Genomic DNA, 23,253 nt, shown 5'->3' on the forward strand with positions numbered 1-23,253 from the left:
TTGTGACTCAAGTCTGATGACTAGACGATATATACCATGTGAAATATCATCAAACAATAGCTTGATCACTGTGCTATACTCAGTGATGTTGTTGGTAGAGCTACCAATACAAATCCCTTGTAGACTCACTAACCCGCCATTTGGAGAAAATATAACCCATGTTTCAGAGGATAGGTTTCTAGTACTACGACTAGCACCATTAGCATAACCAAAATACGGTTCAAGGGATGTCGACATCTGCAAACCAAACGTAAAAGGAGTCAATAGAAACCTTAGGAAACTCTAAAGAGACACATCGTAAACACACTCAACACACCTATGGATAATATGTACATAGTGTTACTACACATGAGATTAAGCATAGTACTTTTCTAGGTACAGCCCATTCCTAGGTTGCGGCAGTGGAATTCCATCAAAATCGAATAAATCATAGGTCCATTTTGCAAGGACATGCTTGGAAATATATGGACCTAACCACATAGGTTGGAACTTTCCTGACCCTAACTTATCATATTTGTGGTCATATAAAAGAACAAGGTCTCCTTCTGAGAAGATACGAGGCTTGACACTTTTGTCGTATTGCGCCTTGATACGTCTTTTAGGAGCTTCATTAGCTATAGCAACATCATACAGTGTCTCATCCAATTGATTTAGATGTAAAATACATTCCTCTTCTACATAAGTCGCAGGAAGAAGTTCAAAAACTAGTTTTAGTGATGAAATCTCACATTCGATTGGAAGGATTGCTTCCAGACCATAAACCAACTGAAAGGGTGTAAATTTGGTAGCAGTCCTCATTGAGGTTCAATATGCCCATAAGGCAACATAAAGGAGAAAATGCCAATCTGATTTATGGACCCCTACCATACGCTGAAGCATAGTTTTGAGAACATTATTGATAGCCTCAACTTTTCCATTAGCCCGAGGATAGTAGGGAGTGGAACTTCCATGGAAAAGTCCCAACTTAGTAGTTAGTTCGGTCATCATATGATTTTGGAAATGCTTTCTGTGATATGTAACTATGGCTTGCGGAACACCAAACCATGTGATAACATGATTGAAAAAGAAATATGCAACCATTTCTCCAGTGTTGTTAAATGTAGGCATCGCCTCGACCAATTTAGTAAAATAATCTACTACGACAATGATATAACCATGCCCCCTGGCCAAGTGAGGGTTACATGTCATGAAGTAGATAGCCCATTTCTAAAATGGTTCGATGGCGATAATGGGATGCATTGGAGAAAGTAGAGAACGAGTCTTACGATCATATATTTGGCATGCATGACACTTCTAGACAATGAGAATACAGTGTCGAAAAATGGTAGGCCAAAAGTAACCAATGCGTAAGATCTTCTGTGCGGTAGCATAGTCAGATAAATGACCACCACATTCCCCCAAGTGGCATTCATTAAGGATTTTCTCAGCTTCCTCATGCTTGAGGCACCTCCGTAAAATCTTATCATTATCACGTCGATAAAGAGTATTGCCAATGATGATGTAATTATTGGCTTGGTATCAAATACGTCATTGCTCAGAGCGAGAGGTATTGGACCAGAAAGTTTGGGTCTGGAGATAAATCAGAATGTCTCCATACCATCGGTGAGATGAAGAAATCAGAAACAATGACTCGTTAGGGATAGAATCGTCAAATGTTGATTCAGAACCAGGGGAAGGAAGGTCACACATAAGCTCAGTGAAAACCAAGGATTTCTTTGATTTGTATTTGAATAATTCTAGGTCAAACTCTTAAAGGATGACGTTCCATCTAGAGTATTCCCCCCCCAACAATTGACGTGACACAATGTATGTCATAGGGTTGAAATTTGAAACAATTGTAGTTTTCCAGAGCAATATGTAATGGCGGAACCTTTGGATGACTTGAATGACCGCCAAAGCCGAATTTTCTATATGGATATACCTCATCTCAGTATCATTGAGATTTTGACTCAGATAATATATGGGGTGTTATGTCCTTATAGTATATCCTTGGACAAATAACATTTCTATAATAGAAATGGCAACATCGAGATACCAGAAATAGTCACACTGGTAATCAGGGGGATATAATAGAGATGCCCAAACTAGTACATCTTTCAGGCCCTCAAAAGCTTTCTGAGTTCTGTTATCCAAATGGAAGGGAACGCCTTTCTTAACTAGGAGAGTGAATCCTTTGGCCAACTCAACATAATTAGGGATGAATTGCCACAGGAAGTTAGCTTTCCCTTGAAGTCGTTGAAGCTGAACGAGCGAAGAAGGTGCAGGCAAGTCGACAATTGCATATAATTTCAGAGGATCAATATGAATTTTTTGTTTTGAAATAATAAAACCAAGAAGATGACCAGAACTAACGTAGAACACATATTTGTGTGGATTTAGTCAAATATTATAGTGTCTAGACCGTAAAAAAATAGTCCTAAGATGCATTGGGTGATCAACCCGATACTTAGAATGGATAGGGAGATCATCCAAATAAGGCTACACAATGTGTTTAATATCATGAAAGCATAATCCATTTCCCATTGAAATGTGGCCCCAATATTCTTCATACCAATGGGAGTTTCCGACAGGCAAATGTACCCCAAGGACAAATAAATGCATTCTTAGGTTGATCCTCTAGGAGAATGTTGATTTGATTATATCTGGAGAAAACATCCATGAATGAATAGATTTCACAACCGATGCAGTCATAAAAAATATGGCTGATGAACGGGGTTGGGTAATTTTCCTTTGGACAAGCGCGATTCACATTCTCATAATTGATGCATACACGGATTATGCCATGTTTCTTCATGATAGGGATAATATTTGACACCCAATTAGTGAGAGGAAAGGGGTAGATGAAACCAACATGAAGGAGTTTTTCAACTTCACTCTTTATCGTGACAAATTTCTTTGGATGGAGGCGCTGCCAGACTAGTTTAGCATCATGATACATTTTAATCTCATGCACTACTATATTTGGGTCGATACCTGGAATTTCTTCATAGGTCCAGGAAAATACATCACAAAAATCATGAAATAGGGCTTTATAGGTCTCAATATTGGATGGGGAATAAGACGCACCAATGTGTAGATTTTCGATAATACCCAGTTTCACAGAGATATCAAGAGGTATTGTCTCTTTGATATTCGAGAGATTCTTCTCAAAATCGACTTCATGGATAGAAATAGAATTTGTAAAATACTCGACATCATTGTGTAGATACACATCACTAATATTATCCTCAATGGAATCTAGTAAGGAGTAACGATGGTGATGATCATCCCACTACGCATCTTCTGGAATCATGATCTCCATGACACTCTCATCAGTAGAGAATACATGAGATAATGGATCAGAATATGTGCCATAATCCAATTATCATTGACTCAATTGATCGAAGAGAAGGTTTGAGCTGCACAATCTGAATAGATACCTTTGTAATCAAGTTCAATCGGGCTAAGTGACATATGGTAGCCAAAACTATGGATGTTAGTCTCATCTAGTAAAACCCATGAATTAGTGGGGATAGTAGAAGATGATATCATATTGATATAAGCAACCAAAATGAGATGTCAGGAAGAGGAGGAGGAGGAAGCGAAAAGGTTGCCATAAGCAAGTAATCCTTCAATAGTCCAACCTCGACATGCTGATAGGAATGTAGATTTTCCCCTGCAAGAAGGACACTTCCAGTAACATGAGATTCAGAGGTGAAAAAGGTGAGTTATTCAATGGCCACAATCCCACCCTTATGAGGAAAGGAAATCATACGAAAATAAGTCGAAACGACTGCGGCCGCAGCGTAAACCCACATGTGACCCTATAGAATATTATAATCAAGAGGTCCATTAATAACTTCCACTTCTATGGATACAATTTTCCCCCCTAATTCTACTTGTAAGGAATTCAAAATACTATAAGGCTTATATGTTCTCCCATCAAAAGCTTTCAATGTGGTAGGTGACTGATTCGGCCGAGGGGAACCAATCGCTTTCCAGCAAGACATAAACATGATGCAGGTCGAGGCTCCCTCATCCACAATATAATGATGAATTTTCTTACCACAGATGACACCTGAATGATAAAGTAAAATTGAGCTGGAAGGCGAGGGTTATAGTTTTCATGACTGAAAACAACTAGGTTGGAATCCAAAGGATCCACACACTTGATTGCCAAAAGCAGTGTCTTTTTCTAGGCGAGGCATTTTTGCAACACCTCGAGGGTTGAAATTACTAATGAAGATTGAGCCAAGTCCTCAACTACGTTATAATTTTCAGCAGCCCTAGAATGAGGGTTGAAAGAACACTTATGAACAATTTCGTTTGGGGGCTTGATAGTTAACTCTGTAGGAATCATGGGTAGAGGAGGATCAGATGGGGGTGATACCATGTGATACCAATCTAGGCTTGAGATCCACTCTTGATGGGAGGATGAGCTCAAGGGATAAGGAATGAAAACTCCAGGGCAGGATAGGATAGGATTTGAGACTTTTATATGAGGTAAATGGTTACAACAAATCTTGGAAGCTTCTGGAAGAAGAGGCTTCAAGATTCTCTCTCCTTTTCTCGAATTTCTAGAATCAACGCACCCTCAACACTGAGCAACTTGTTGGTGATCAATGCAGGTGCAGAGTGGAGAAACCTAGTAGTTAGCACTATCCAGTAAGAGGCTAGGGAGTGTTGGTCCTTAAAATGACTTAAACAAGGTGTTTTCAAGTAGAAACACAGGGATTAGAATGAGTCATGCTTAGGTATTTGTGCAAGGATGATGAAAAGGAGGTCAAAGGATGTTGATTGATGCAGTTGAAGGCCTATTGACAAGATGTGAAAAAATGGCCTATAACACCAATGGGGGAGGATTTTTATGGCATGTTTGATACAATGTATATGCCATATATTAAATTGCAATGGTGGCCCCAAAACCTTTAAATAGTGGATGGCTTCACATGGTCACATTTCAAAATAGTTTGAAGTTTGTGTAACGACAATATTTGTTTTATATATGTCAAAACTTAACATAAGTGAAGTTTGAAATGGAAACTCGCAGAAATGAAAGCTCTATGCCAATGCAGACCAATCCACCAGCCGACAGAACCTTTGTAGGTCCGCTGGCCTGGCCTGATAAAAGGTCATCCTCATTGCTGCAGATGGAGGGGTGGCAAAGGCTGAGTGCACTGGAACAACGCCGAGACGGAACTAAGTCAGATTGAAATTGCAATTCAGGATGTTAGAACCTTGACCAAATGGTGGAACCTTTATTTTGTGGAATTTTGAATCTGGAATCGTGAGTTATAGGAATCTTGGAAGAATCTTTTAGATTCTTTAGAGCCTGAATTTTGACGGTGTCCAAAATATGATAACTTTATACTCAGTTTACTCAGAATTTTTCCAGGAGTCTGATGGTGTATACAGTTTTTTGATATGAGCAGCAGATTTTCTAGAGACAAAATGTTGATGGAGGAACCATGAAGGTGGTACCTTGACATAGGAATTTGCATGGAATCTGAAAAATTCCCTAGAGGCTCGAAATTGAAAGTCTCAGAACCATTCCAATTTTATGCTCATTTTTCTCAGTTTTTCACAAGGAGCATTATGGTTTGATCAATTTCTTCATCTGAGCAACCAAATTTCAGTCAGACCACAAAAGAGAATTTTTAAGATTCCCGGGAAGCCCAAATTTGACCAAGTCAGAAAGGGGTCAAGTTTAGAGTCATTTTTCATAATTTTTCGTCAAGAATTCAACTGTGCAACATGTTTCTTTAGTAGAGATGTGAATTTTTAGGCCACCCCTAGAAGTGGAGGTATAAGATGCATTGATGCCATGCCTTCTTTTGACTTTTTTTAATATGATGATTTGATGTTGAGATCCTTGTTTTCCATTTGGTTGGAGGATCCTTGTATGCCACTTTATGTGAGAGTTTGATATATTGTCGTGTTGAAGGAGAGTTTATATGAGTGAGAGTTCTTGATAGATGAATGTCTCATGGAGAGACATGACACTCTAGTTAAGGGAATTCTTCCTTGTATTGATAAAGAACACATCATGTATTCATCATCATCTTGCATCACTTAATGAAGCAGCATCCCCACTCTTAACACCAGGCTCGAAGATGTAACCCACACTGGGTGAACTCCATTATCAAGTTGTGTGTGTTCTTTGATTTGATTGTTGTATTTATGTTTCCTCTTCTTTAAAAGTACACACATGTAGTTTTCATACTCTTTCACATGCAATTCTCCTAACATCACATAAGTAAAAGATATTGGTTAATTATGGTAACTAAGAGAATTTAGATCAAGTTTGGTATCAGAGCAGTCTTCTTTCTGATGTGAATTGTGAGTGTGAATGATAACCAAATATTGAACGTGCAATAAGAAGGAAAATGAAGGATCACAAAGATATCTATGAGGACCTCCTAAGGATGACACCCATGGTAAGCATAATGTATGGAGATTATGAGGAGAAAATGGAAAAAGAGGAAGAAGAGAAAGAGAGAGGAGAGTTTGATGCTCCATCTCCATCTTCAAGTGAATATTATTCTTCTTCATCTTCTTCTCATTATTCAAATGAAGAGATCAATGAGAGCTTTCAAGAAGGGAATGTTGAATTGAAGAGACTTCTACAAGAAGAAGAAGAGGAGAAGTAGAGATTGCATCTTCAATTATGAGCCATGAAAGAGGCCTTGGAAAATTTGAAGTTCAATGGAGGCTTAGTGAAGCCACCATCACCTGCTTGAGAACCAATAGCCGAGGTAAACAATGTTGATAGTTCTTCATTTTAATTTTCACATGATGTTATTTTTGTTGGAAGCCTTGAGTTACCCATTTCAGGAATTGGCATGAGACTCCTTATCAACATGGGATATAAAGGAGGACAACTTGGGGTTAATGGCCAAGGAATGACTCAACCATTGGAGGTTGTACAAAGACCTCAATTTGCAGGATTGGGATACACTAAAGGAGAGTGTTCGAAGGTAGCAGAAGCTTCCAAGCCATTGTCGAAACCATCGAGGAAAGAGGATGATGGGAACACATCACAATCCTCCCATGACAGTGCACATTGTAGAGGAAGAGCTAAGGAAAGCTTTCATCGTCGGGATTACACTAGAGGCAACCAAGAGAGGTATAAAAAGTATCATTATGCTAATGTTCATTTTGGTTACAAGCACATTGTTAAGGATGAACAAAATTTGTGGCATAAAAACCATATAGTTTTTGTGGCTTGTATAACCATGCGGTTGCCTAGTGACAAAATAGAATGGTAGCAAGAAAGAAGGCAATAAGTGAAAGGATTTCTACACTTCAGGGAAGGAAGAAGGTTAAGTAGGTTTGGAGGAAGAATTTTTTTTGCAGTCATTGCAACATAGATAGACATCAGAGAGCCACATGTTGGAGGTTCAATCCAGAATAGTGTCTCAAGGACAAAGTGCCCGTGCAAAAACTAGTTGGTGAAGTTGTTCAACAAGTGAAACAACTCCAGAATGATGACCCATTCACTTTGATGAGCGAGAGATGGTTTCATTAGAGATAGTAGTTTGTCATGACCACATTTTGTAAATCACATGTTGTGAAATGATTGCAAAAGTGATGATGTGTTTTCCATCACTTATGAAAAACAACATGATGATGTTTTTGGCCTTTTGTTGATTGTTGGGGTATTGGTTTCTCTTATGATTTTGATGTAAACTTGACCAAAGAGTGTTATAAACTCTTTGCAAGTATGGGGTTTTACTTCGGTCATGTTTGGTATTGTAAGAGAACATGTATTGTACTACATGATACAAGTTTACAGAAGACACTTGTGTCGGTTGATCACTTATGGTTCCGAAGAACAAAGGTGTAGGAGAATGAAGTGTGATCTATTACGAAACTTGTTGTGTAGATAAAGGAGTACAACAAACAGATTGTAGAGAGTGTTCATGATTTCAGAGGACCAAAAGTTCCTCAGTTGGGAGGAATGATGGATGCAGCTATGGAAATGTTTGATTTTGAAATTATCTGAATCCCAACAATATTAGCACTAGGTTATAATGTTCGTCATTACGGATCCAACTACGCAAGCGACACCTCAATTAGAGTTCATATGCCCATTTTATTACCATCTAAAGTTTGGAAGTTATACAAGATGGTGGGACCCGCTTTGCTTCTGTGGCTACTAATTAGCCAATAGTCCATTGACATGTGACACTCCAACATTAGCCTCTTTATCTATTCAAAAAAACAAAAAAACATATTATAAACTTCATATGAGACAAAATCCATATAATACAATTATATATATATAAAAAAAACCATAATCTCATTATTATAACCCTATTAAAAAAAAAACAAAAACAAAACACAACCCATATAACAAATATGGTTATCTTCACAAGTCAAGTATGGAAATTCCAACGAATATGTCAAAAAGGAATGGTGGTGATATATATATATATATATATATACACCATATATGATAATAGGGTTATAAACAAACCATATTAAAATTGATAAAAACCAACGAAATTTTATCAACTATATATTACATTTAAAACTGAAATCAACGAAGGAGGATTTTTATGGCATGTTTGTTATAATGTATATGCCATATATTAAATTACAATGGTATTCCCAAAACCTTTTAACAACTGCCGGCTTCACATGGTCACAATTAAAAAATGTTCAGGGTTTGTGTAACGACAATATTTGTTTTATATATGTCAAAACATAACATAAGAGGGTTTGAATCGGCAACACACTGAAAAGAATGCTCTATTAAATGGCGTGAACCAATCTGCAGGCCAGCAGAACCTTGGTAGATCTGTCAACCTAGCTCTATAAAATGCCATCCTCATTGCCACGGACGGAGGGTTGGCAGAGGTCGAGTGGATTGGAACAACGCCACGATGGAACTCAGTCAGAGCGGAATCACAAGCTGGGATGTTAGAACCTTGACTAGACAGCAGAACCTTCATCTTGTGGGATTTTGAATGCAGAACCATAAGTTAGAGGAATTTTCGAAGAATCTTTTAGATTTTTTGGAGTTTGAATTTTGACGGTGTCTATGCAAACTTTATACTCAGATTAATCAAAATTTCATTAGGATTTTGACAGTGTAAACGGTCTTTTGATATGAGCAGTGGATTTTCCAGGGACAAAATGTTGAGAGGGAACTATGAAGGTGGGCTCTTGATGTAAGAATCTACATGGAATCTGCAAGATTCTGTGGAGACCCAAAATTGAAAGTTTTAGAACTAGGCTGACTTTATACTTATTTTTCTCAGTTTTTCACAAGGAACGTGATGAAGTGATTGGTTTATTCATTTGAGCATCCAAATTTTAGCCATCCCACATAAGAGAATCTTTGAAGAATCTTTTAGATTCCTCAGGAGCCCAAATTTGACCGATTTAGAAAGGGGTCAAGTTTACAGTCATATTTCACGATTTTTTGCCAAGAATTCAACCATGCAATCCATTTATTTAGCATAGGTGTGAATTTTCAGCCCATCCCCAGAAGTGGAGGTATAAGATGCACTGATGCCATGTCTTCTTTTGACTTTTTCTGAGATGATGATTTGATGTTAAGATCCTTGTTTGCCATTTTGTTGGAGGATCCTTGTATGCCACTTCATGTGAGAGTTTGATATTTTGTCATACTGAATGAGAGCTTATATGAATGATATTTCTTGATAGATAAATGTCTCATGGAGAGACATGCCACTCTATTTAAGGGAGTTCTTCCTTGTATTGACAAAGAACACATCATGTATTCATCATCATCTTGTATCACTTAATGAAGTGGCCTCCCCACTCTTGACATCGGACCCGGAGACGTAACCCACACTAGGTGAACTTCATTATCAAGTTCTCTGTGTTCTTTGATTTGATGGTTGCCTTTATGTTTCTTCTTCTTTAAAAGTACGCATAAGTGTTTTTTCATACTCTTTCACATGTAATTCCACTAACATCACATAAGTAAAAGATCTTGGTTAATTATGGTAGCTAAGATATTTCAAATCATTGAGAATATTGTATTTCACAATCAATCCAAGCATATAGATATATGGTATCACCATTTATGGCACTGTGTACAGAGACAGATAATGTTGCTACAATACATTCTGATAGAGGAACAAGACGCTAACATTTTGACAAAAGCCTTGTTAAGAGGGAAGTTCGAGTTCCACAGGTGCAAGATAAAGGTGGTGGATAATCCCTTTCTTGTTGAGAGGGAGTGTTGAAAAATGCAGCAAGAAATTCTCAATTTGATTTTGCCTTGATTAAATTGAAAAAAATTGAATTTCCACATCAACGGACAACTTGGATGCAGTTAACTTGTGTGACATGGCTTGTGTCACCCAGTTTACTCAGTAAATTTGAGTTGGAGGAGTTAGAGTTTAGTTAATCATATGTGATTGCTAATTTGTAGCAATCAGAGTCAGTTATCTCAAGTTGTTTTTAGTTAAACTAGTTCCAATTGTTGGAGGAAATAGTGGAAGGTTAGTTGTGTAGTGGGACTTTAGTCAAAATCGCTGAGCATTGAGTTAATTGATCAATCAACCCAAAATAGCTAGTGCATGCAGATTATTCGAGGTCCCCAGTTGTAGTGGAGATTCTGAAGTAGTGTAACATCAATTGTAGACTAGTCTTGAGTGTACAAGTGTTGCATGTAGTGAATTGTGCAATCCATTTTGGAGAAATTCCTAAATAATAGGGGCCTAATTTCTCAAAGAACTCCGCAAAGAAATAGGGGCTCAAGCAAAGACAAAAATTGACTAATTCTAGGTCAGAGCTTCTTAGTGAGCAGAGAGATAGATTATTCACTTACAGGTTGTGCTCAACCAAGGAAAGCAATTGTAATACATCTATGTTCATCAAATTAATGCAACCAGACATTGGGGTTTTTAGCAGATTGTTCTCCCTAGGAAAACTATTGTGTGCATGTGTGTTATTTCTTATTACATGTCTAATATTTTTGTTCTAAATTGTGAATTAAATTCCATAGAGCATTAGAGTAGGTCCGTGTCTTATGATTTTGATTAAAACTTCATGAGAAGTTGCAAATATACATCATAATTTCTACATCATCCAAGAAGGAATGATCTAAGTTTTGAACATGATGTAATAATTCCCTCATTTCATGCACCATGGAACAGTTTTCTCTTAATTATGTGTCAACCCATTTTTTTAGGCTTCCCCATTTCTCAGTTGATCCAAATCATAAAAAAATTAATTAGAATTCTAGCCAAACTTTTATTCATTGATTTCTAATAGCAAAAATGAAGTTTGTTAGGAAGGAATTTTGTAAGATAAATAGATGCAAATATTCAAAAAAATTGATTACAATTTTTATTGAGTTACTATATCATTGAATAATAAGCATTGAAAGGATGTTTTTTGTTACTCTATAGTGAAGTGTCTAAAGTATAAGTGCTTCCCACCTTGCCATAAATATTGATAAATTGTATATTTAATTCAATATAAACATAGATACAAGTCATCATGTGGTGGGTTCCTCCCTATGAATTTAATTTAATGGGGGCTAAATCACTTATTATAATTAATATTAGCAAAATTATGGTGACTATTTAATGTAAGGTGGAATAGATACAAAATGTTTATTATTATTAAATAAGCCCCATCAAATTTAGCATTTAATAAATGTAATATGAACTCATTATATAACAACATAGTTGACATTTTCTTATGATTAGAGTATTCTAGTTAATTATAAATAAGGATGGAATCATCCTTATGAATTATATATTGAAATATCATTGTATTAGAGCGTAACTCATTGGGATATTTCTCCCTTTAAAGAGGCAAGTAAGAGTTGATCTTTCCATAAAAGGATCATCCTACCTTAAGGGTTTCCATATTAAATAAAGTGTTAATCATATTTGATATATTATATTGATTGAATATTAAGAACCACGGATCACTATAAAAAAAGGGAAGAATTTATCTTTGATGTCTTTTTTTTTTTGTGAATTTTCAAGAAGGAAAATATGGTTGTGAAACATAGATATGTTTTTGAATAATGCTATGTAGAATATGAAGAAACAAATTATAGATTTGAATTCCTCTATAATAAAATGTGATTTCAAAGAAAAAAATCCCAAATAAAAGTTTGGAAGTGAATATATTGTAAATTTGAAATTAGCTATTTTAGTGTTTTTTATGACAAAGGCAGGTATTGCAAAGAATATATATTTTGAACGAAACTCTAGATTGTAGGTAGACTATTTTCATTTGAATCAAATTTGGTAGTGTCATTTAGGAATTGAGTTCATAATAGAGATTCAAAGACGTGTCACATAAATTATACCCATTTCAAGTTGTGGCCTTAAACTCCTTAGGTGAAATTCTTGAGCATAAGTACACATTTGTTAATGAACCCAATTATAAAAATATCAATGCATTTATAAGCAATAAGTCATACTAGTTATTCTAATCCAAATTAAGGAGTTAGGACCTTGTAAAGTTCGTAACCTCAAAATCCTAACAAACCAAGGAATGGCAATGATGAGAAATGGGGAGGATTGAGTAAGGCCATTAAAAAATGAGTAATACATGTTCCAAATATGTAAATATATTAAGAATATTTGTCTCATTTGTGTGACATATCCATTCATTAGAGGAGAATAAAAAAGAGACATATATTCCCAATGTGATTTAGAGGAAGCGTGTGGTTAATGGTATATGAATAGTTGTCATTTATGGGAAGACAACTACTTTTAATTTCTATTTTATAACTACATTCATTCCTAATAAGTGAACATCATTGAGGAAAGTCAAAAGTAGGCTATGACTACCTATTTTTAGTGTGTATATTCTCTAGTGGTAGTGTTCCTTCTAGATCCACAATTTACTTTTAATGTTGATGGTCTTTTTGATATGGATGGTCCTTTTTATTTGGATCCACATGAACATGATAATCATTTGGAACAAAACACTCAATGATTTCTCCATCTTTGATGTTTTCATTTGCGATATGCATGATCATTGGCACATGGAACAATGGCTTATGGATGAAATTCTGGGACTACGTCAACATTAGAGCTTACACTTGTACATGGGATCCTAGCCTATAGATGATATTCTTGGACTATTTCATCACTGGGGCCAACATGTGTATGTGGCACCTTAGTTTCCTAGACCACTTCATTGTTATAGTCATCACCCATACATATAACCATGGTCTATCATTATACATTGTCATTGCAAATGTTTAGGGAAATACTTTTGAAAGAGGGTGAGTAGTGGGATCTTCCTTAGGGGTGTAAGAAGTGTTGAAGGGCTTATTAAAGTTAATAATAGTGTAGTTATGCTGGTAATTTAATTTGACGTGGACTAGGTCTAATATATTTATTATTATTAAATAAGGTTCACTAGGTAGTTAACACTAAATAAATGTGTTGCGGCCTTAATTTAAAGAAGCCCTACTAAATAGTTAGCATTCAATTATATTAGGGTTTTCTAGTTAGCTATAAAGAAGGATGGAGATCTCCTTGGGAATCATGTATTGGAATGTTATTGTATTGGAGCTTTAGCTCAATATGAGGTTTTTGCCTCAAAGAGATAGTAAACACAAGTTGATCCTTCCATAAAATTGATCATTATATGGTGTTTCCCTACCCTAATAATTTTATATTCGTTGAATTTCAAGGGATTTTCTATCATATTCTTGGTTATATCTCTTGTTATTCATCTTTGGAATCAAGGAACATAATGCCATTAGCACTAGAAGAATTAGAGCTAATAAAATTACTAGTGAAGTGTTTAAATTATAAAACCTTGCCGCAAAGGATGAGTAAAATTACCTTTGAAGGCAACATAAACATAGTGATAACTATATTTTTTTCCCAAGTTTTCACATTAGCGAGTAGTGTTTTGAAAAATAAATTGAGTACATTTGGTAATAGAAAAAAAATCTAATATTTGAAAGAAGGTTATCATTATATTTGGGAGCCTAATTTCACTAATCTCTTCTCCCATTGGTATTTCACCCCTTCTTGAGATTTAAGAGATTTTTCTATGTCTGAAATGGAAGATGACAAGTGTGAGATTTTATCATTCTTGGAAATAATGAGGAAGCTATAGAGAAAAAAATTGTTTTTCATTAACTACATAACCAACACAATGGTTAGGATGCCTCTCAAATCGTTAGACTATAATGAAAAAGAGGGGGAGTTAATTGTATGAGGCTTCTCTATTTGTAGTACTCAAAATGCATGACCTAGATGGTAAAAGTGGCAACAAAAGGGCCATTTTCATCTCCACCTTGTAATGTGAGCTTAATGATCCAGAATTATGCAAGAATGAAACATTATACAAATATAAACATAAACACAAAAATGCAACAAAAATAAAACTTCATTTCATTAATATCAAGAACTAAAATATGCTTACATACAGAATGGAAATAAATTAACTCAGGCGATGGTAGCTTATCTCTAAGGAGGGACGTGGCGGATACATGCCTCTGAACTGTGTTACAATGAGGCTCAAAGGCCTATTTATTATTGAGAAACAATGGAAAACCCCAAATATCCAAAAACCTAACCATATGAGATGAAGCGCCAAAACTATGGGCCCCGTTGGGGTAAATTGGTACATCAATTTCCCAGGGTCATAACTTTGGCATACGATCTCCGTTTGATGTGCACAATACCTCGTTAGAAAGATATATCAAGGAATATAAATTTCAACTAAAAACATTAGTCAAACACTCATGTTTTATTGTTTAAAAAAAAAATGTCATTTAGGGTCTGTTGATGCCCCGAAAATCGTTGTATCAACATTGGGGGATAACCACCCGGTCCGGACCTTAATACAGCTCCTTTTCCGTTTGGAATGGTGGCTTTGACTGGGGATAATGGGACCAGTTTCCCAGTAATGAATAAAAGGGGTGGATGAATGATTGATTATCTAATCTAACGATAGGTGAATAATTTAATCTATCAACAAAATAAAAGAACTACTACTAATCCCGGGAACTATTATTCTTTGAAATGTAGCGCTTGATGATCTTTGTCTATTGACAGGCATATAGATGACTCTATCTAATAAACATAGACATTTATTCCTTCAATGGTTACTTTATTTAAATAGTTAAACAAAGTGAGTAACACAATATTGCTACACTTATCATTTATATCATCGATACATATATGATCAAAAGAAAAGCATACTGTAAACATCCAATAGTGGAAGGCATAAAGAATGCTGTTAAAAACACATACATATATCCGATAATAGCAAAAGCGATCAAATGACAATTCATATAAAAAGAATGAATTCAGACATAGATAATAGTACCATATGAGCTGCTTATCACTCCCAATATCAATCGCTATTTGAAATTCTTCTTCCAATGCAGAAATACTTTCAAACAAAGACAGTAGTGCACATTTGCATAAAAGCTTCTTTGTCAAAATTGGAATGATTGGTCCAGTTTTATAAAAGAATATACCTAAAGTACAATAGTGCAACTTCAGGTTTCAAGTCATATACAAAACTTACGACCCTTTCCAAATACATGAAAGGGTCTATAAATACTTAATTAAGCTAACTACCTATGAAACTGAAATCCTACTTAATTGGTATCAATTGATTTTGAATATCTCTTTCACAGCAATCTGGCAGTCGGCGGCATGAATCATCACTTAGGCTGTTTGCCTTTAAACCTGAGCTGGCATATCGCAAGCATTGGCTCCACTTCAGGTGGTCTGTTGAGGCGAGAATTGAGTTGGGCAGCATAGGTGGCATCCTGTATATCGGGAATGATATACCCGATTGCATCCGTAAGGCATTTGAGGGCGGCTCTCTGGCTATATGGTTTGACTAAGAAGAACCAATAGGTGTCCCATGTCAAACTGTTAATTCCTGCGATTAATCTCCCATTTTTTTCTAGTTCCGGATAACATGACTGCTCCAATGTTTTAGCTGCTGTCAATTTACCTGGAGTACATTGAGAAATCATGTTAGACAAGTAGAGAGTATTATTAACCAATTCAACCAAATTACTTGCGGTTGATTTGCATCTTGAAATTGCTCTCTCTGCTTTCATTAACTGGGACTGCCATTCTGTAAATAATATCTCCTTATGTGATTCCAGAATTTTTGGTAAATTAGCCGCCTGTCCCTGATCGGTGTCTTGCCACTCAAGAAAATTAGTTAGTGTTTCATCGGCTTGATCCAAGTCTGTTCTAGCTTTTTCCAATTTTTCACTTATTGATGTCGTCAACTCGCATAAAGGTTCCGCCTGGGCGATTTGTTGACATAAAAGCTTTATCTGTGTTATCAATGCCTTGTTTATTTGTAATGCCTTTGCTCTGAATTCAGTTAGCTGTGGAAGATTCTTTGTTTTCTCTAGCTCGGCTGATAGTTGAGCAATTTGCTCATCTTTTGATTTCAGCATTTGTTCATTTGCTGCTTTTAGTTGTGCCAATGCCTCAGATAACTCTTTTTGCTTTTGGACTGCACTGTCATCAATCCTCTGTTTCTCTTCCTGCAATTGTTTAGTCAATTGATTATTTATTTGCTGTTGTGTAAACAATTGCCGTTCTGCTTGCTCTGCCTTCTGCTGTGCCTCTGATAGTTGTGCTTGTAGTGAAAAGATCTCCTGGTCTTTTGCTTTTAATAAATTACTCACCTCTGATGCCTTGTCTATTGTTGCTGCCGAATAGGCTCCAGCATATTGGGATAGTTTTGTGAGGTCATCAGAGGGGTCAAATTCCTCTTTCCAAACCACGTTGCCCGTCACTGTTTGTTCTGGGAATAGGGAAGGTTGATCAGTCCTTCTCCTCTTCCTCTGTCGTTTTACCACAGCCTTGTGTCTTGGGCTATAGAAGACATCTAAGGGAGGAATTTCTTCTATTTGCAAAATAATCTGATCGGAGGGATCCTTTGGGATTATCTCTACTTCTTTCGAACTGGGTAGGCCGCTGGTTCCACTTGGAACCTATTTTGAAGTTATCTCCTGTGTATCAGTCGCTTTTGATGTCTCGGCTTCCTTAGAGCACTCAAGCTTACTGATGATTGAGTCGAATTGCTGCCATTCCTGGAGCAATTTCGGGTCAATTTGAGTATCTACATTCACCTCTATGTTGCTCTGTTCCTGCTCTTTCGTCTGGGTTTCCTCTTGTTTTTTCATATGCACTTCCTCCTGTTCTTTTGATGTAACAGGAGGTTCCTTAGTGAGTCGCTGCTCAGGCTCACTTGATTCTGTTGTTGGGGTTGTTGCTAACAGATCTAGAGGCAGAGTTTGTAACCTCTGTTCTCTAAGTCTGTTGAATTCAACTAACCCGTCATCTTTGTATTCCATTTTGGCCAGTGATTTAACTTGGGACATTGACTCGGCTGAGGAGAACAGGTCATCAAACTTATCTTCTTTATGATCAAACTTTGTCAATTTGGCCTGTTCAAGTGCATTATAGGCGACTTTGTTTGGATCAAATGGCCTACTAGGGAGAGTTGCTAGAGTTAACGCCTTCATCTTTTCAGCTTCTTTCTCTGCATGTTTAAAATCATGCAAAGTGTAGACACTGTATCTCAGAGGAAAAGAGGGCCGAACCTGCTTCTTTTTGTTCTTTAGAGTTAGTGTAACTCCTTCGGATGTAATCTGATAGGCTATCTCCCTAGCCAGCAGTTTATCAGGTATGTACAAAGGAAGAACATGAGGTTTAGCTTGGCTGCCGAAAATTCTTATATAAGTAAACTTTTCCTCTCCGAACCATCTTCCTATGGATGTCAAATCAACCCTTGCTTGGTAGGAAATCTTAGGAGCAGGTTTATCAAAAATAGAATAATGAATGGGTAACATAAAGCCATTGCAGACCTGGTATAAATGGTGCTTGTAGTAAGTTTTCCACAACTTCTGATGGTATATGTGAATGGGCATGGGGTCTTGTGGCGTCCACCTCCATCCAAGCACGGGAAATTCAGAATTAAAACACAAGGTGTCTAGTATATAAGCACTGTAGTAGAATGGGGGAATAAGCCTTTCAATGACGCGGGTTTTGCTTCTAAAATCAAGAACTGCTGTTGCTAGCTTATCTAACAGTATAGATGCCCAATCCATTATTTCACTATTACATGCCACTTCCATCAAGGGAACCATTTCTATAGTGAAATTAGCAGAATCATGCAACCCCCACAATCTACACATCATTATCCCAGCATAACAATAAGGAGAACATAGAGAATCAACAGAGTACTTACCCGAAGATTCATGCTTGTGTTTTGCTGGATTTTGCCTCCAATCCCGAATGGGTTCAGATTCAATTTCGTTCTCATGTCGGAATTTCTCCAGAAATGCCTTGTTGTACTTCTTCTCTGGTACAGGCAAATGATACATTTGCCTCAAATCATTAGATTGAAATGAACCAAAGATTCTCCCATCTCTGGTGCAAAAGGTTCTGTCTGTGATTGGGATTTCCTCAATTGCCCACCTCACTACATCCGTATATGGGAGAATTTGTTCCCGAGCTGCTATCCGATGAAGGAAAGAGTCGGCTAAGTCCTTTAGAGTAGCATCAGATTTTCGAGTGGTATCTACTGTGGCTTGTACTGCTGTCACCTCGGGTTATTCGGCTTCAATCAAATTATAGGTACTTTGCCAAGTGGTTTTGCCGAGTCCTAGACATGTAGTGTCGGATATCAATCCTTTTCTCTTAGTTCCTGGATCAGCGATGAGTTTTCTTGAGGTTGGCGAAGCGGAAGCGATTGTAGTTATATTAGAATTTTCCCCTTTGATGAGATTTTTATTTTGAAAAAGTTTAAGTATTTCCGTACTTTTCAGAGATAACTGTTTCTTCCAGCGAATCGCCAATTGTTGTGCTCTACAACAACCCCCATTTCATATCATTTTTATTCTCAAAACTATAATATGAAATGGGTCCCTTTTTATTTTAATTGGTATCAACTTAGCATTATTCAAAGAGGTCCGAAAAACAAAATGAAAACATTACAAAACCTTTTTGATAAATCAATTAATTGGTCTTATAATACTTAAATGATTAATCTTTTACCATTGTGATAAAGCGATCGCCAGATCGCATGTCGCAATGACAAAGGAGGCATAACTTAAAGACCCATTGGTTTTCTCTGACGTGACAACACGCAATAGGCTATCGGATATCGGCAATAACAAGTTAGCATAACAAAAGCCCCTTTCGCCCCGATGCGATGCGATATCACTATAGGCGATCGGGGATGTACCATGCATGCTTTTCAAAGTACTTAGTTAATATTCCCGATGCGATGTGATATCGCTATCGGCGATCGGGGATTCCAAAAGGAACCAATATAACGATTTAAGTCTTCCCCGATGGCCGATTGCGATAAAGCCAAAAGCGCGAATTTCAAAGAATTGTTAAAGTAGGGATTTTACGATTAATTCGTATTAAAGGCCTTATCTTCCCAACAGCGATTCACCTACGCTCAACCGCCAAAACATCCAAGGAACGCTTAAACAAATCATTCGGCCAATAAACGATATGATGGGCATTTAAAGGATTGGCAGGTTTTAACGACCATTTAATGAAATAGTAAGTCTAAAAAATCTTTTCACAGATTGTATCCACGACCACTTTAAGTTAATCCTTCACCGTGCATTGATCAATATATCTCGCTCATATTTGGTTTGCGCTATCAATTCTCTGTATTACGTTCATTTTCACTCCTGTGCAGAACTCTTCCAAAGCAATAGATTCAAGCAGATTGGGGAAGAAGTCTAAGAAAACTGCAATCGCTTCCGCTTCGCCAGCCTCAGGACAACTCATCGTTGATCCAGGAACTAAGAGAAAAGGATTGATATCTGACACTACATGTCTAGGACTCGGCAAAACCAATTGGAAAAGTACCTATAATTTGATTGAAGCCGAAGAACCTGAGGTGACAACAGTACAAGCCACAGTAGATACCACTCGAAAATCTGATGCTACTCTAAAGGACTTAGCCGACTCTTTCCTTCATCGGATAGCAGCTCGGGAACAAATTCTCCCATATACGGATGTAGTGAGGTGGGCAATTGAGGAAATCCCAATCACAGACAGAACCTTTTGCACCAGAGATGGGAGAATCTTCGGTTCATTTCAATCTAATGATTTGAGGCAAATGTATCATTTGCTTGTACCAGAGAAGAAGTACAACAAGGCATTTCTGGAGAAATTCCGAGATGAGAATGAAATTGAATCTGAACCCATTCGGGATTGGAGGCAAAATCCGGCAAAACACAAGCATGAATCTTCGGGTAAGTACTCTGTTGATTCTCTATGTTCTCCTTATTGTTATGTTGGGATAATGATGTGTAGATTGTGGGGGTTGCATGATTCCGCTAATTTCACTATAGAAATGGTTCCCTTGATGGAAGCGGCATGTAATAGTGAAATAATGGATTGGGCAACTATACTGTCAGATAAGCTAGCAACAGCAGTTCTTGATTTTAGAAGCAAAACCCACGTCACTGAAAGGCTTATTCCCCCATTCTACTACAGTGCTTATATATTGGACACCCTGTGTTTTAATTCTGAATTTCTCGTGCTTGGATGGAGGTGGACTCCACAAGACCCCATGCCCATTCACATATACCATCAGAAGTTGTGGAAAAGTTACTACAAGCACCATTTATACCAGGTCTGCAATGGCTTTATGTTACCCATTCATTATTCTATTTTTGATAAACCTGCTCCTAATATTTCCTACCAAGCAGGGGTTGATTTGACATCCATAGGAAGATGGTTCGGAGAGGAAAAGTTTACTTATATAAGAATTTTCGGCAGCCAAGCTAAACCTCATGTCCTTCCTTTGTACATACCTGATAAACTGCTGGCTAGGGAGATAGCCTATCAGATTACATCCGAAGGAGTTACACTAACTCTAAAGAACAAAAAGAAGCAGGTTTGGCCCTCTTTTCCTCTGAGATGCGGTGTCTACACTTTGCATGATTTCAAACATGCAGAGAAAGAAGCTGAAAAGATGAAGGCATTAACTCTAGCAACTCTCCCTAGTAGGCGATTTGATCCAAACAAAGTCACCTATAATGTACTTGAACAGGCCAAATTGACAAAGTTTGATCATAAAGAAGATAAGTTTGATGACCTGTTCTCCTCAGCCGAGTCAATGTCCCAAGTTAAATCGCTGGCCAGAATGGAATACAAAGATGACGGGTTAGTTGAATTCAACAGACTTAGAGAACAGAGGTTACAAACTCTGCCTCTAGATCTGTTAGCAACAACCCCAACAACAGAATCAAGTGAGCCTGAGCAACGACTCACTAAGGAACCTCCTGTTACATCAAAAGAATAGGAGGAAGTGCATATGAAAAAACAAGAGGAAACCCAGACGAAAGAGCAGGAACAGAGCAGCATAGAGGTGAATGTAGATACTCAAATTGACCTGAAATTGCTCCAGGAATGGCAGCAATTCGACTCAATCATCAGTAATCTTGAGTGCTCTAAGGAAGCCGAGACATCAAAAGCGGCTGATACACAGGAGACAACTTCAAAACAGGTTCCAAGTGGAACCAGCGGCCTACCCAGTTCGAAAGAAGTAGAGATAATCCCAAAGGATCCCTTCGATCAGATTATTTTGAAAATAGAAGAAATTCCTCCCTTAGATGTCTTCTATAGCCCAAGACACAAGGCTGTGGTAAAACGACAGAGGAAGAGGAGAAGGACTGATCAACCTTCCCTATTCCCAGAAAAAACAGTGACGGGTAACGTGGTTTGGAAAGAGGAATTTTACCCCTCTGATGACCTCACAAAACTATCCCAATATGCTGGAGCCTATTCGGCAACAACAATAGACAAGGCATCAGAGGTGAGTAATTTATTAAAAGCAAAAGACCAGGAGATCTTTTCACTACAAGCACAACTATCAGAGGCACAGCAGAAGGCGGAGCAAGCAGAACGGCAATTGTTTACACAACAACAAATAAATAATCAATTGACTAAACAATTGCAGGAAGAGAAACAGAGGATTGATGGCAGTGCAGTCCAAAAGCAAAAAGAGCTGTCCGAGGCATTGGCACAACTAAAAGCAGCAAATGAACAAATGCTGAAATCAAAAGATGAGCAAATTGCTCAACTATCAGCCCAGCTAGAGAAAACAAAGAATCTTCCACAGCTAACTGAATTCAGAGCAGAGGCATTACAAATAAACAAGGCATTGATAACACAGATAAAGCTTTTATGTCAACAAATCGCCCAGGCGGAACCTTTATGCGAGTTGACGACATCAATAAGTGAAAAATCGGAAAAAGCTAGAATAGACTTGGATCAAGCCGATGAAACACTAACTAATTTTCTTGAGTGGCAAGACACCGATCAGGGACAGGCGGCTAATTTACCAAAAATTCTGGAATCACATAAGGAGATATTATTTACAGAATGGCAGTCCTAGTTAATGAAAGCAGAGAGAGCAATTTCAAGATGCAAATCAACCACAAGTAATTTGGTTGAATTGGTTAATAATACTCTCTACTTGTCTAACATGATTTCTCAATGTACTCCAGGTAAATTGACAGTGGCTAAAACATTGGAGCAGTCATGTTATCCGGAACTAGAGAAAAATGGGAGATTAATCGCAGGAATTAACAGTTTGACATGGGACACCTATTGGTTCTTCTTAGTCAAACCATACAGCCAGAGAGCCGCCCTCAAATGCCTTACAGATGCAATCGGGTATATCATTCCCGATATACAGGATGCCACCTATGCTGCCCAACTCAATTCTCGCCTCAACAGACCACCCGAAGTGGAGCCAATGCTTGCGATATGCCAGCTCAGGTTTAAAGGCAAACAGCCTAAATGATGATTCATGCCGCCGACTGCTAGATTGCTGTGAAAGAGATATTCAAAATCAATTGATACCAATTAAGTAGGATTTCAGTTTCATAGGTAGTTAGCTTAATTAAGTATTTATAGACCCTTTCATGTATTTGGAAAGGGTGGTAATTTTTGTATATGACTTGAAACCTGAAGTTGCACTATTGTACTTCAGGTATATTCTTTTATAAAACTGGACCAATCATTCTGATTTTGACAAAGAAGCTTTTATGCGAATGTGCACTACTGTCTTTGTTTGAAAGTATTTCTGCGTTGGAAGAAGAATTTCAAATAGCGATTGATATTGGGAGTGATAAGCAGCTCATATGGTACTATTATCTATGTCTGAATTCATTCTTTTTATATGAATTGTCATTTGATCGCTTTTGCTATTATCGGATATACGTATGTGTTTTTATCAGCATTCTTTATGCCTTCCACTATTGGATGTTTACAGTAT

Source organism: Pinus tabuliformis, chromosome 7, assembly GCF_031772625.1.
Source record: "Pinus tabuliformis cultivar Carrire ecotype Pingquan chromosome 7, CPIR1, whole genome shotgun sequence".
NCBI lineage: Eukaryota > Viridiplantae > Streptophyta > Pinopsida > Pinales > Pinaceae > Pinus > Pinus tabuliformis.